Raw genomic sequence first — 13,855 nt, forward strand, 5'->3', positions numbered from 1 at the left:
TGCGCTACTCTCTACGCTCCGACACGTCCCTCCAGGCTGGATTCCGGGGGGTGCTCTGCTGGGTCCCAGCACCACATTGTCTCCCAGAATATTGCACGTCCTGCAAGGGGGTTGCAGGTGATGTAGATTTAGGGATCCGGGCGGCAAACGGGCACTGAGCCCGGCCACCTGGCCAGGGTGGTGTTAGATCCTGGGGACGTGCAGCTGCTGGAGACAGACCCCAGGCTTCGCAGAGCGGCCGCCCTGAGGGAGATCTCCACGGCGGGCTGCCAGACACGGGCCAGGTGAGCACCTGGGGACATCCAGGGTGCCGGTGGCAGGGCCGTGGGCCTCCCCGTGGCCTCCGTCAAGCGTCCTCGCGACGATAATCAGGGATGCTCCTGCCCCTGCGAAGGGCAGAGGGACTGGCATGAACTAGCACCAGCTGCGTACCCCTGCCCCGCTGGCGGCCAGACAGCTGTCCGGGCCTCGGTGCCCGGGACGCGTTTCAGCCGACACCCAGCCTCCTGCCAGCTGGGCCACTGGGAGCGGACGCTGCATCACGTCACTCGAGTCCCGGTCCCCACGCTCCTCCCGGTTCTCCCCGACACAGGCAGCCAGCACGCGTTTCCCCTCCTACACCTCCCTCCCTCTGAGCCGAGACCAACAAACCAACGTGTGCACCACTCACACGCTTAAATAATGATCTTCACGGGTTTGGAGTGCCAGGGAGCCAGGATAGGCCATCCGACAAATAAGGACAGAGTGGGCAGCGTTCGCCTCCACGGGTGAGCAATGCTTTTCTTTTTCCTTCATGTCTGAGATATGGTGGACTGGAGAAATCCATAAACACACAAAGAAACTCCACTAAAGGCAGAATGCCTGATTCTGCTGGGGTTTTAAAAATATTTTATTTATTTATTCCTGAGAGACACAGAGAGAGGCAGAGACACAGGCAGAGGGAGAAGCAGGCTCCATGCAGGGAGGACTCGATCCCAGGACCCCAGGGTCACGCCCTGAGCCAGAGGCAGATGCTCAACCGCTGAGCCCCCCAGGTCCCCCCTGCGGGGTTTTGCCCCATGGGGCCACCCGGATCCTGCCGTGAACCTCAGGCGCCCCGGAAGTGTGGGCCGTGACACGGGCAGGTGCTCGGGCCCCGCAGCGCGACGGCCGTGGTCGGGCTTGTGAGCGCCAAGGGGCTGAGGGGTCAGTGCCCACCGGGCGGGAGGACGTCACCGTCCCGGGGTCCCAGGCAAGAACACGCGCTGCCCGATGAGTGTGTGGCTCTGGCGTCACGTACCGGCGTCGCGGCTCCGGCCGTCGCTGGAAGTCGGTACCGGACGGGGCTCCCTCTCTGTAGAGATCTGCTTTCTGAGATAAACGTTTATTCCCCGGAGCATCGCAGTGCTTGGATCGGGCAGAATCAGACTAACGGGGAGCGGGGGTGGGTGCTTGAGGTGCATTTGGAGACAGAGTCACCCCCTCCTGTGGTGGATCCGGGGAGACGCCCCGACCGGTGCTGCTTGCTGGGCAGCAGTGTGTTCAAGGGCAGGGAATCGGGCAGGATAGACAGTGCGTCATGGGGCCGGGGACATCGAGGTCCCTGCGGGGTCCCCGGGGGGTCACATACATGCTGGAGCAGAGGCCGGGCACAGAGGAGCGTGGGCTGCATCGCCCATGGGGCGCTGGGTGTCGGGGCACCGGCATCGGGCATCGGGAAGGGCTGGCTGCAGTGGAGGCATGGGGTCGGGCAGGACACTTACGTACCCGAGGGCCGCTGCCCATCGGTCCCCCTCCCGCCCCGACGCTCAGTAGCCCGGGGACAGGGAAGGGTACAGGAAGGGGCGCCGTCACCGGGCTGCGCAGGCTGTGGCCGCCCGTCCTCACCCCGCCTTTGCAAGAACGATCCGGCCCCTCCGAACCGTGGACAGACTCAGTCCTTCCCTCCTCCCCGTAGTCGCCCCACTGCGCCCTGCACGGAGCCCGGCACACGCGCAACACCGGCCGCCGTCACGGGGGCTCATGCTTTTGTAATGGAGCAGAGCCACTTTCAATTTCATAAGAGAACATTCTAGATTAACTCGTTTGTTGAGAGCCTCCATAAACAAACGCCTGGAGTTCACGCGGAGCCCCGTGGAATGATCCTTCTAGTGGCTTCGGCTAAAAGACGTCCCGCGGTGCTGATTGCTCCACGATTGTTTCCGTTGGAGTGAATTATACTTGTGGTAGGGTTTGTACCGGGCTGATTTATTTTAAATTGTAGGATAAGTTCTAAAGCACAAGAAGTACCTACTCTATAAAAAAGTGTCGTGGGGCCCGACTGGCAGCCAGAGAACTGAGTGATAAGAGGCAAAAGCAGGAGTCGGGCTCGGGCGCCGTCGATATTTGGTGACCCTGACTCCTTGCTTTCCCGAGTCTGAAGGTGGAAAGGGTTTTTTATGACATCTTTAGAAATCAGCGGCCGTTCTCCTGCCGGCTGTCCTCTGTTCCTGGCGCATCCTCTAAAAGACCGTGCGGACTCGCAGGGGCACACAGAACCCTAAGCGTGGCCCTCGCCTTCCACGCACGCCGTGTCCTCGGAGCAGCTTGACCTAGAAGCGTCTCTCGTGTTCAAAGATGCAAAGACAGGGAATCGGGACGTCCAGCGGTTCTGTGTCAGGCAAGTGTGTGTTTTTGTTCGTCAGTTTGGAAAGAGAGCCTCTGCTCACGTTGTGCTTTTGTGCGTTGCCTCGCGATCATCCCTCGGTGTCTGTACCATGCGGGATCGGGACTTCCCATTTCCTCGTCTGGAGGCTTCTTCTGGGTGTCCATGTCCTGTCCTCCCCTTCCAGCCTCACGAACGTGTCACCTCTCGTCAGGAGATGGAGAAGGGTGTCCTGCGTGCTCTAGACCTGCCCTTCTCTGCATCTCCGGCAGCTTGACAGCCACACTGTGCAGCGCCCGACATCTCCTGTGTACGTAGCGGGACCCGGGGCAAAACCCAGGCCCGGCCAACGGACCACTGGTCTCATAAACAAAGTCGTGACAGAGTGGCGTCAAACTAGAAGCGAATTGACTTGTCCCTCGCCGCTCCCCCAGGGCCGAGCTCTCCACCGGGGGTCCATGCAACAGGCCGGTTGGTCCTGATCCCAGTAGCCAAGCCGGGTCCGTGCTTCCTGCCCTCCACGCTACGTGCTGCACGCATACAAAGCTGTTTCATCTTCTCCGCAACCCCGGGCACAATCGCTGCCGTGACTTCCATTACGGGTTGACGCACTGTGCAGGGTGGTTGAGCAACTGGCTTTTGGGACCGGACCCGTCTGGTCTCGGAGTCAAAACCCAGTGATCTCCAAATGTAGCCCCCGAGCAGCACTATTGGGGGAAATTCCTGGAAAATGCAGCTCCCTCGGCCCCCTCATGGAGGTTCTGAGTCGGTAGTTGAAGGGTCCAGGAATGTGCATTTTAAAAGTTCTCCTCAGATTGTAATGATGGACCACATTTGGGGATCTGCTATTTTAGATCACGGATTTCTCACTGGCGACAGTCACATTATTTGATTTCAAGAAAGAAAATCAGGGGCCCCTGGGTGGCTCAGTTAAGCATCTGCCTTCGGCTCTGGTCATGATCCCAGGGTCCTGAGATCGAGTCCCCACATCAGGCTCCCCGCTCAGCGGGGAGTCTGCTTCTCCTCTCCTCCTGCCCCTCCTCCCTGCTCATGCACTCATGCTCTCTCTCTCTCTCTCTCTCTCTCTCTCTGTCAACTAAATAAAATCTTTTAAAAATTTGTTTTTAAACTTAAAAAAAAAATACAGTCAAACCCATGCTCACCCTACAGCTCAGTTCTCCCCTCCCAGATGTTATCTAAGGGAAATGAGAGACTTGTACTGAGTGTTGAAAGCAGCTTTGTTCACAACAGAAACCAAGGCAGCCCAGGCGACCGACAGCCGACAGGTGCATCGTGCAGTGGGATTCTGTTCAGCAACGGGAAGGAGCACCCCGCTAACACCTATGGCAACGGGTGAATCCAGAAAGCGTGTGCAGTGAGAAAAGACTCACGCAGCGGAATACTTACTGTACCATTCTGTTTATGTGACATTCTAGAACGAAGCTAATCGATGGTTTGAAAATATTGTCACGGCGTCTGCTTCTGGCAGTGGTGGAGGAGTCAGGGTGAGAGTGGGGGTGAGGGGACAACACCCACGATCTCGATAAGGGCCGTCCTGCAGAGTATGCCTGTGTCACAGCTGAGATCTTTGCATTTCATGCCACGTACATCTCACATGAAAGGAAAAAAAAGAAAACCTAAGTGAGTTTTGCCCTCTGCTAATGACATGCACGGTGACATGTTTGTGGGTGAGTTATTCTCACGTCTGTAGCTTGCTTTGGCGTGTTGCAGAATGACATGGCCTGGTGGAGGAACGAGGGACGGGTAGATATGTGGCACAACAGACACAGGCTGTGATTCAGGAGCTTTCAGGCTGTCCTGTGATGCGGGGATGAAGGGCCTTCCCTCCCGTGGAGCGGCCCTGAGATGCAAGATGGTCACTATGGTTACCTGCCTGCTGAAAGTCTGACAGATGCTCTCGGACCAGGAGCCATCTTCCGTAGCTTCTGGCATCGCTAAGATACAGGAGCTCGGTGGGGATCAGAGGGACCACTTCATCCCCCGTGAGGCTGGCCTGGAAAGTGGGGCCATCTGCCTTCCCCTTGTAGCCCGGACGTGGGTGCAGGCAGGATGCTGCAAGATGGTGGGGTGGCTCTAGAGTTTTCCCAGATCCACGTGGCAGGTGCCAGAGAGATAGGAGGCCCCGGGACACTTTGGCCTACAGCATGTGGTTGGTTCAGGACAGTGAACTGGCCCCAGCAACACGGCCCAGGGAGCAGCCCACTTTTCCTCCAGTCCCAGTCGAGTCCTCCCATTGAGGGAAGCACGTCAGCACCGTCCTTGCAACAGGAACACCTCCAAAATGGCTTATTCCCAGGGCGGGGGCGTGGAGGGAAGTCCTCACTGACCCTCCCACGAAGACTGGCTGTAACGTGGACTTACTTCACTTGAGGTCCACGTCCGAGGTGTGAATACAACCGTTTAGCAACAACAAAAGAAGATGGTGGGAGGCGGGAGTGGGGGTGGGCGGTGGGCACAGGACTCAAGCTCACCGGCTCCACGTGGCCACTCTCATGCGTGCTCACTGGGCCCATCCAGCTCCCGTGTGCTGCTGCCCCGGGGAGAGCTGCTGCCACTTTGTAATCATAGCAATTTCAACCAACAGGGATGACTGGTTTTATCTGAGTAGGTCGCTGTGGCGTGGAAATTACCTGCTAGCAGACTCCCCTGTGCTTATCCTAGAAGTGTTTCTTGGTGGCTCCTTAGTGCCCACACTTGCACAGCACACCTTGCAGCCACGTGGAGCAGGCGCCAATGCCCACTGTGTCCGGGCTCAGGTGACACTCGTGTGCCCACTTCTTACAAGGAGCGCCGGACTTGCCGTGCCCCCCTCAAAGAGTGAGGTGTATCTGATGTAGGTTCACTTACTGATGACACTCGAGGAGAGCCGCTGGGTGACATCAGGGGGATTATGGTTTGGGAGACGAGTCTTTGGGAGAACGTTCTTTACTTGTCAGATAAGAACTCAGGGCTGTCAGTGACTGAAGCCGTCTGGTCTAGAAGGAGCCCTTTGGGCTGGATGTTGTCATCACCCGGGGATAAGCGCAATGAAAATCCTGGTACACTTTCTTCCAACGCTGTGGACTGTGTCTACACTCGTTACATGAATCATGAATCTATGCTTGTTCTTGTTTACATTGGCAATAGTGAGCTCACGCTCTCGGGCGTTTCTTGACCAAGGGGCCCTTTCCATGCCTACTGCACGTAATTGTCACGTAACATCCAACATGAGGATCTTAAAATACCCCCTGGATTGTTAAAGAAATATAAAATGATATTCAGGATATCGAAGTGCTAACAAGGATGGTTGACTGTACTTTAATGGTCCGACGATGGGCAATTCATGTAAGATCTGTATGGTTGCACTCGAGATATGTTTCAGTAGTCAGAAATCTTTCCCTGTGCTGCATGACTGTTTACCAAACTCCTACTGTCTCAAATCATGGGGAACGAAGTGCCTTGTAGAAGAATAACATAATTTTATTGGCGGCTCCTTTGAAGTACAACATATGGCGCATGAGATGACCAACTGCATGTTAACCTCACAGCATTTTTACGCAGGGTTTCCCAACCACGGTGTGTGCATCCTGTGAATAAGCCCAGAGCTAGCATGTCAGTTTTTAGGAGTTTGCTGTGTGACCAAGTAGACCATGGTGGCTCAGCCCCAGCACAGCTGGTCCTATATGGGGCACTGTAGTGCCCTAAACTTGGTCCTTAGGGTTCTCACTTGCACAGCAAGGGGAACCATCTAGATCTCCTGTCTCCAAACCTCTAGTAGGACAGGTGGCTCTGAGTAGCATGTGTGTGACTCTCGTGATGCTGGCAAACTTCACCACCAAACACTGATGAAAAGCAGAAGACACAAAAAAGAGGGACAACACAGAATGACTTAGGTGACTGTGTGTCATGTGGGGCTTAGGTAGTGGATAGAATCTTGAAGGTCCATAAAAACTGTGATTTGGTTGTAAAGAACAGAGAAAGAATTTCCTTTAGGGAAATTTTAAGACAAGTGCGCATTTTTTTAATTTTGACCCCACGTGTATGTATTTTTTTCCGTTGTGTTGGCAGTGTTGATGTTGATGGTGGTGGCATTAGCGTGTTGGTGATGGTGGTATTGATACTGGTTGCTGTGGTGTTGCTGGCAGTAGTGGCTTTGGTGGTGTCATATTGGCAGTGTTGATATCAATGGTGGTGGTGGTGGTGGTGGTGGTGGTGGTGGTGGTACTGTTGGTATTGGTAGTGGTTAGTGTTAACAGTAGTGTGGGTGTTGGTGGTAGTGATGGTGTTGATTGGGTTGATGCTAGTCTTGGTGGTGGTGTTGGTGGTGGTAATATTGGTATTGGTGGTTAGTGTTGCTGACAATGGTGTTGGTGTGGATGGTGGTGGTGGTGATGGTATTGATTGTGATGTTGGTGTTGGTGGTGATGGCATTGGTGGTGGGTGTCAATGTGGTGGCGGTGGTGGTATTAGTATTGGTGGTAGTGTTGCCAACAGTGGTGTTGGTAGTAGTGGTGTTGATGGTATTTGTGTCAATGGTAGTGTTAGTGGTGGGTAGTGGTGGTGGTGGTGGTGCTGATTGGGTTGATGGTAGTGGTGGTTGTGGTATCGGTGGTGGTGGTATTAATGGTGGTGATGGTATTGATTGTGATGTTGGTGTTGGTGGTAATGTTGGTGGTGGTGGTGATGGTGTTGATGGTAATTAGCGTTGCTGACAGTGGTGTTGATAGTGGTGGTATTGATGGTGTTGATGGTGTTGAGGATGGTGTTGGTATTGGTGGTTAGTGTTGGTGTTGATGGGCCTCTTTGTGAGTTCTTGCCTTCCCAGTGGAAGGCTCTGTAGAGAGATGGCTACCTACCGAAGCATCACTGGGACTGGAGATGCCGAGGCAAAGAGGTGAGACAAGATGCCTGTCCTCGTGCAGCTCACCCGCCATCTGAGCAGCGCAGGCGCATGATGACCAAGTCAACACCCAGTGATGATATCAGAAAGCAAGTAGTGCTGTGGACACAGTAAAAATAGTAAACATAGATCAGCGGAGAGCTGGGCTCCTTTAAACTGAGTGACAGGACAGGTGACTGAGGCACAGGGACAAGCGAAGCAGCTGGAGGCTGCATCGGGACCACGTCCATGCTGAGTGCAGGGGCAGGAAGGCACGGGGCTCTGGTGGACGGGTGTGGAGCGTCATGTCTGGCGTGGAGCGGCCACAGTCACCCGCCAGGGGGTCGTCCAGTGGCTTGGATTCAGCCCTGTGTGGGGGGCCCTGCAGGAGGAATGAAGTATGTGAATTCACCTCGGGACTCAAGCAAATCACTCAAACCCACGTGCTTTTAGCTCAGACGCTTTCCTGGAAATCCAGCAGAGCGGATCTTTCCCTCTCTGGACCTCTTTCTGGAAGAAGCTGAAGGTGAGTCCGCTCCGGACCAGCCGCACACCTTCAGCGTGGACCTTCCAGCGCCCACGGTCCACAAGACGGGCCGCGCTCAGTTTAGGGTCTGTCTTCCCCACTCCCGCCTGATACTCAGAAGTAACCCCGTGGTTCTCCGCATTTTTCTGCCTCTCACAGAGCAATCTTCCCTTCTGTGGCTCGTTGCCTCTGTTGCCCATAAAAATATATTTTGGAAAAACAAGCTGCATATTGAGTGCTGCTGAGCTGCCGTAGGAAAGGCCTTGGTGGCCACAGCCCTGCGCGCCACGTCACCGGTTCTCCTTCATGACGGCAGAGGTGTGGCCGGAGCAGATGGCACGGAGCACCTTTGTGCCTCCCTGCGAGCGGTGCTCCCACAGGTGGCATCACGGTGTGGAGGCTGCGTCCCCACCCCGTCCACGGAGAGGCTGGTGGTCTAGCAGGTTCTGCTGGTCCTCCCTTCCCCCATAAGCCCAGTCCTCACCCAGTCTCGTTGGGTGTCAACTCTCTGGCCAGAGTCATGGCCCCTCCCACCCCACCCCCTCCAGGGAGAGAGCGGATCCTGCATGTGTCCTGCAAGGAGGGAAAGCAGAGAAGCCCAGCGGGTGGGCTCTGGAGGCAGAGGCGGCCCCGCCAACCCTGCTCTGGGGCCTCTGTGGTGCCCGGGCTCTCCCCCGAAACAAGACCTAAAAACCAGCAAAGTGAGACCCCAGGTTCTTGTTGCTGAGAATGTGCACCCGCTAAATTCCCCGCGTGAAACACAGGGTGGGAGGGAAGCGTGCATCTGGCTGAGCTCATCGCCCACAGCCACGGAGGAGCCTGTCAGAGGTGTCAGTGCCCCGGGGGCCCGCCGTGGCAGGAAAGTCCCCACGGACTCTGCGCACCAGCCCCCAGGGGCCCCAGAGCCGCCCTCCCAGCTCCCGATTGTTTAAAACATTATTACTTCTGTTCATCCTGAAAGTTTAGAGATTTGCATAAAATGCTGCCTTCATCTTCCTTGTTTTTTTTTCTAAACTTGATAAGGAAATCTCCGTCTCTGCCCTCACATGCTGTGTGCAAATCACTAAAATCTATAAACCTTGAATAGATTTAGAAAATCATACGCTGCTATGAAAGAAACCCATAAATGAGTCTTTGTATTTGAAGTTCTGTCATTTAACAAATGCATTGTTATCCATTATCCCTTCAATACTTAATAAACAGCTCGTAATGAAATACAGAGGGGCACGATGGGAAGGGCTTTCTTCCCTTCCTTTTTTTCAAAAACAGCTATTTCCTTGCAGGTAGTAATTTTGTTTTAAGAAGAGCGATGTTTAGCACCAGGCCTTTTAATAAAGTATGTGTGAGAGAATAATTCTCCTAAAACATTCTGTATCTACAGAAATCTATATGTGGGAGAACTTGAATTATTCTCTAATAGATTTTATTACATAGCAGTTAAGAATTTGTCTAAGAGACATCTAGTCAGAGGCATCTATCTTGGCTAACGAGGCGCGGGAGAGAAAGGAACTTACTGGAAACTGGTGTCATTCCCTACTCGGGAGAATTCTTTGCCTGCTCCGGGCTGCCCTTTCCTTCTGGAGGATCGAGCGCTCCAGGCCGCTGATTGCTGGAGCATGGGGCGCGTGCGCACACCGAACACGATAAGCCGCAAATAAGGGAATCAGCACGTGTTGGCTGAATCCACACTTTCTGGGGGTGTGCTGGCTGCCAGTGCGGAGTCTGCCCCGGGGAGACCGAGGCACCCAGAGGCCTGTCCTCAGGGAGCCCACCTGAACGGCAGGACCAGCAGGCAGAGCCTCGGTCTCAGGAGCCAAGGGTGGAGGCCCAGGTAGGGGCACACCTGCTATGTTAATAAATTAACACCCGCGTGGAGCATCTGTTAGGAAACTGATGGAAGGTGAGAGGGGACGCGAGGGAGCCAGAGGCGGGGAGAGGGAGGGACACCCCCAGACCCCTGCGGCGTGGGCGAGAGCCACGGCAGGATTCTCGCCCAGTATTCATCATGAAATCTTTCGGACTTACAAAAGAGCTGGGCGTGGAACACCTGGACACCCCCGTGTAAATCCTGCCCTTCATGTGCTGCCGCGCGTGCTCCGTCCCATGCCCACCCCTACATCACCGTCCTTGTCCCGGTTCCAGAACAGCAGTGGGGGTGCCAGCCGGCTGCACCCGGACACCCCAGCAGGATTTGCTGACATTTTTGAGGCAGACGGTCACAGAGAGAAAAACACACACGTTCTAAGTTCAACAAACACATACACGTGCGCAACCAAAACGCTTATCAAGGCACAGAACATTCCAGAAAGTCCTCTTGTGCCCTGGTCAGCGCTCCCCACACACCTGGCCCCAGAGGCAGGTGCTGCTCTGACGTCTCTGAGTTGCCCGCCTGTGTGCATCCGCCCGCAGCGCACCTGTCCGGGCTGTACCGCGGCTTCGGTTTGGGTTTGGGTTTGGGTTTTGCCGCCCACCAGACGGCGGCGCTGCCCGCGTGCAGCTGTTACGAACGAAGCCATCGCGACCACCTGTAAACGCTCCGCCGGGGCAGGTGTTCCCGCTTCTCCTTGGTGACCGCTCTCGGCCGCGGTCCCTTCATCTGGCAGAGCGGCGGCCCCGGCGCCTACCGTCCTCGTGGTGCCCCCGCCCGTGTCAGGTGTCTCCGTGGACCGCGTGTTCGGGTCCCGCCTGATGTTCGTCTGTGTTTTCTGTTCCTGCCCTGGAAGGGGAACGTGTGTGGTCCCTCCAGGTTTATTATTGACGTGGTTGGAGTCGGATCTCCCCCTTGATGTTTGTGGTTTTGTCTCCCTTTGTGACCTCTCTCTCTCTCTCTCTCTCTCTCTCTCTCTCTCTCATCTTTCTTTTTATTTCAATTGATGCCTTTTTTTTTCTTTTAGAATTTTGAGTTATTTATTGGAGTCTTACTTCTGCCCTTTAAGTTAGTTTAGGGTTGTTGTAGGGATTGCGGTGGACACCACAGCCCACTTGAGGCTTCATTCGGGAAGAAGCCGAGGCAGAGCCGTGGGAGGGCGGGCGGCGGGGGCCAGCCCGTCTGCAGTGCAGCGAAGGAGGATGTTCAGAGTGTCTGGCGCGGGCGACCACAAACGTACGCTCATGCTCTCCTTACCGTGTAAATATCGATGCTTTAATAATTGATTGTAAGCAAACTCAGGGGATGGCATGGCTCGTTTTTATTACCTCTTTGAAGATAATTCAATTTAATAACTGCTGGATTTCTAAATCCCCTTACTATTTATAGTAAGCATTGGGTGTTAAGATCAACTCCCGAGAACCAAACAGCCACGGCGGGTCTCATCACCTGCCCCCCTCTGCAGGTGAGTCGAGGACGGTCACAGGAGGACCATCCCAAAAATGGACATGGTTTTTTGACCCAGGATCAGTGGAAACTCTGTCCTACTGGCTCTGTCTCCCCTGTGAGGAGGAATTAAGCTGAGTGAGGGCCCCAGGGCTGTCTGGTCCTCTGGAGGAGCCTCCTCCAGGGTGTGCATGGAATCCTGTGGGCCGGGAGCCTGGGGCAGAAGAGGTGGACGTATGGTTGAGCGAGGATCCGACTCGGAGCCAAGTGTCGGGCTGTGCAGGGAAGGTTTCTCAGCCCACCCTGTGTGGCTGGAGGGTGCCTGGCTGGAGGGCAGCCTGCCATCCCACAGGCCTGCATGTGCAGGGACCCCATGGGGGCAGTGGTTTGGAGTGAGGCCCCAGGGCCAGACGCCTCTGATTGATCCTGGTTCCCCCAACATCTCCAAGCCTCATGTGCTCATCCCCAGATTGGGCAGGGGGGACAGATCTGTGTCTGGGAGGGTCAGTGGGGTCATGCACCCAAAGCTCTTAGAAGAGCACCAGCCCATCCCAAGTGTCACGGAGTCATCACTGGGCCATTATAACTATTATTATTAATTTTATGATGGCTCTTGTTGCCGTGACAATGGCCCTCAGTGTGAGGACCACCGCTTTCCTGTTGGGAGCCACCGGAGTGTCCTCCTCGGATGTGGGGTCGCCCGGCTGTGCACGGCCTCCTCTGGCCTCAGCATGGGGGGAGCGGTCAGTCGTTCGTCTATATTACCGCCGGGTTTGTCAGGTAATGAAGACAGCACGGGCTGCACTGGGAAATGGAAATGAAATTTTTAATAGCATCTCCAGCAGTGACGAAGAAAGGAGGGCACAGGAAGCCCCAGCTCAGCGGCCACAGATTACAGAGTTGTTACTCACACTTGCCTTTGGAGGCACGAAGTGCATTAAGATGCTGCCTTGGGAGTGAGCTCACACTCAGGACTCGCTTGTGAAAACCGCACATTGTCCGAGCCGAGGGCAGTGCACACACGCTGCCTGACAGGGTCAGGGCCCGCCCCGCCCGAGCATCAGGTGCCGCCTCAGACCACGACCCAGCTCACCCCCAAGGGATGTGCGGCCTGTGTGAGCTTGTGAAGGAGAGAAAGTTAGAATGAGAGGAGACCAGTGGCTGCAGCTGTATTTGTGTTCTTGCCCCTGGAGGTGTTCGGAGGCCCAGATGGCGGGAGCTCCTGCAGCCGCCTGCCGTGGGCAGGTGTTGTGATGAGATGTGACCCTGGTCGCCAGGGTGACCGCTGGATGGGTCGCCATAGGGTGAGTGGGAGCAGTTCCTACAAATTTTCGTGGTTCGTCTCTGTGAGCTGTGTTGAGTCTGTTGGCCAGTCGAGCGCCTGTCCTTCGGCCCCGTGACCCGGGATCCCCAGAGAGCCTGGGTGCAGGAGGCTCACTGGGAGTTTCAGGCCCCTCGTGGGCACAGGCAGGTGTTCCTATGATCCCTCTTGCCACAGAGTCAGGAAATGCAAACTCATTATGTTTGAAGATCTGGAACGGTTACCGCTCTGCAGCAATCCACCGAGCGTGACTCTCCAGGAAACTAATGCACTCAGGGAAGAAAGAACTTTCTTCTCCCGTAGATAGCAGATGATCTCCATTTTTTGTAGAGCCCTAGACTGGTCATACCTGGTCACGCTTGGAGCAAGAGGAAAGCCCGAGTGGGGAGGCGGCACCACGTTCCAGCATCCTCACTCGAGCTGCTTCTCCGTATTGGATGCTAAAGCTCCAAAGTTTCAGGGTCAATGACTCCTTCCCCCAAAAAATAAATAAATAAATAACTCCGTCCTTCCCGTGAGCAGCTGAGCGTAATTTGGACACTGTTTGGCCTCTCTGCAGAAGAGCTGATGCAGCTGGATGGAGGAGGAGGACCCAGGGAAACTGAGAGAAACAGAGTGTGGCCCCTAGGAAATGCCCCTGGTTATTGCTACTTACCTGGCTCCCTGTTCAGGGCGTTGAGACTCAAGAATGATTTTATTAGATGAGCGGTGCAGTCAGGAAGAGCCGTGGTCCAGACGTCAGGAGCCTCCTTCAGCCTGCTGACCCCACTACTTCTGAGGGCACCTGTCTCCACGACCTGGAGACGCCACTCTGGTTGCCCGACTCGGGAGGGGCTCAGTAGTGGGTGGAGGAGCGTGTTCCAGAAAGCGTGCCGCGCCGTGTGGACTAACGGGGTTCCAGGGTACTTGTGGGGATAACCAGAGTCCACCTGTCGCTGTCACCACCATCGTTAGGGAGCCAGAGGGGAACGCAGCTAGACCCCACTAATGAAGCTTCTCTGTTCTCTTCTTCCTAGGTAAGTGATCCCGCCGCCGAGCTGGACGCGCGTGCCCGTGACACACCCGCCTGCCTGCGAGAACGTGTCTCCGCTCCCCTGGTTTCCCCGGGGTGCTGAGCAGAGGGCCCGTGTGAGCTGGGAGGATTGGTGAGCGCATCCGCCGCTCCAGCCGCGTGCGAGCGACACTGGTCACAC

At 55.5% G+C, this 13,855-nt stretch overlaps 1 protein-coding gene across 3 annotated transcripts in view; it reads left to right on the forward strand.

Moving 5' to 3' along the window:
- CDH4 (cadherin 4) overlaps window positions 1-13,855 on the forward strand; it is a 496,939-nt gene that overhangs the window by 178,888 nt on the left and 304,196 nt on the right. For 2 of the 3 annotated variants that reach the window (XM_072801634.1, XM_072801633.1), the window contains exon 2: window positions 13,679-13,807. The exons of the other annotated variant lie outside the window; for it this stretch is intronic. The gene's annotated coding sequence lies outside the window, so the exon portion shown is untranslated. The remainder of the gene's footprint in view (window positions 1-13,678; window positions 13,808-13,855) is intronic. 3 annotated transcript variants of the gene reach the window in all.

This window comes from Canis lupus, chromosome 26, assembly GCF_048164855.1.
Source record: "Canis lupus baileyi chromosome 26, mCanLup2.hap1, whole genome shotgun sequence".
NCBI classification, from domain to species: Eukaryota; Metazoa; Chordata; class Mammalia; order Carnivora; family Canidae; genus Canis; species Canis lupus.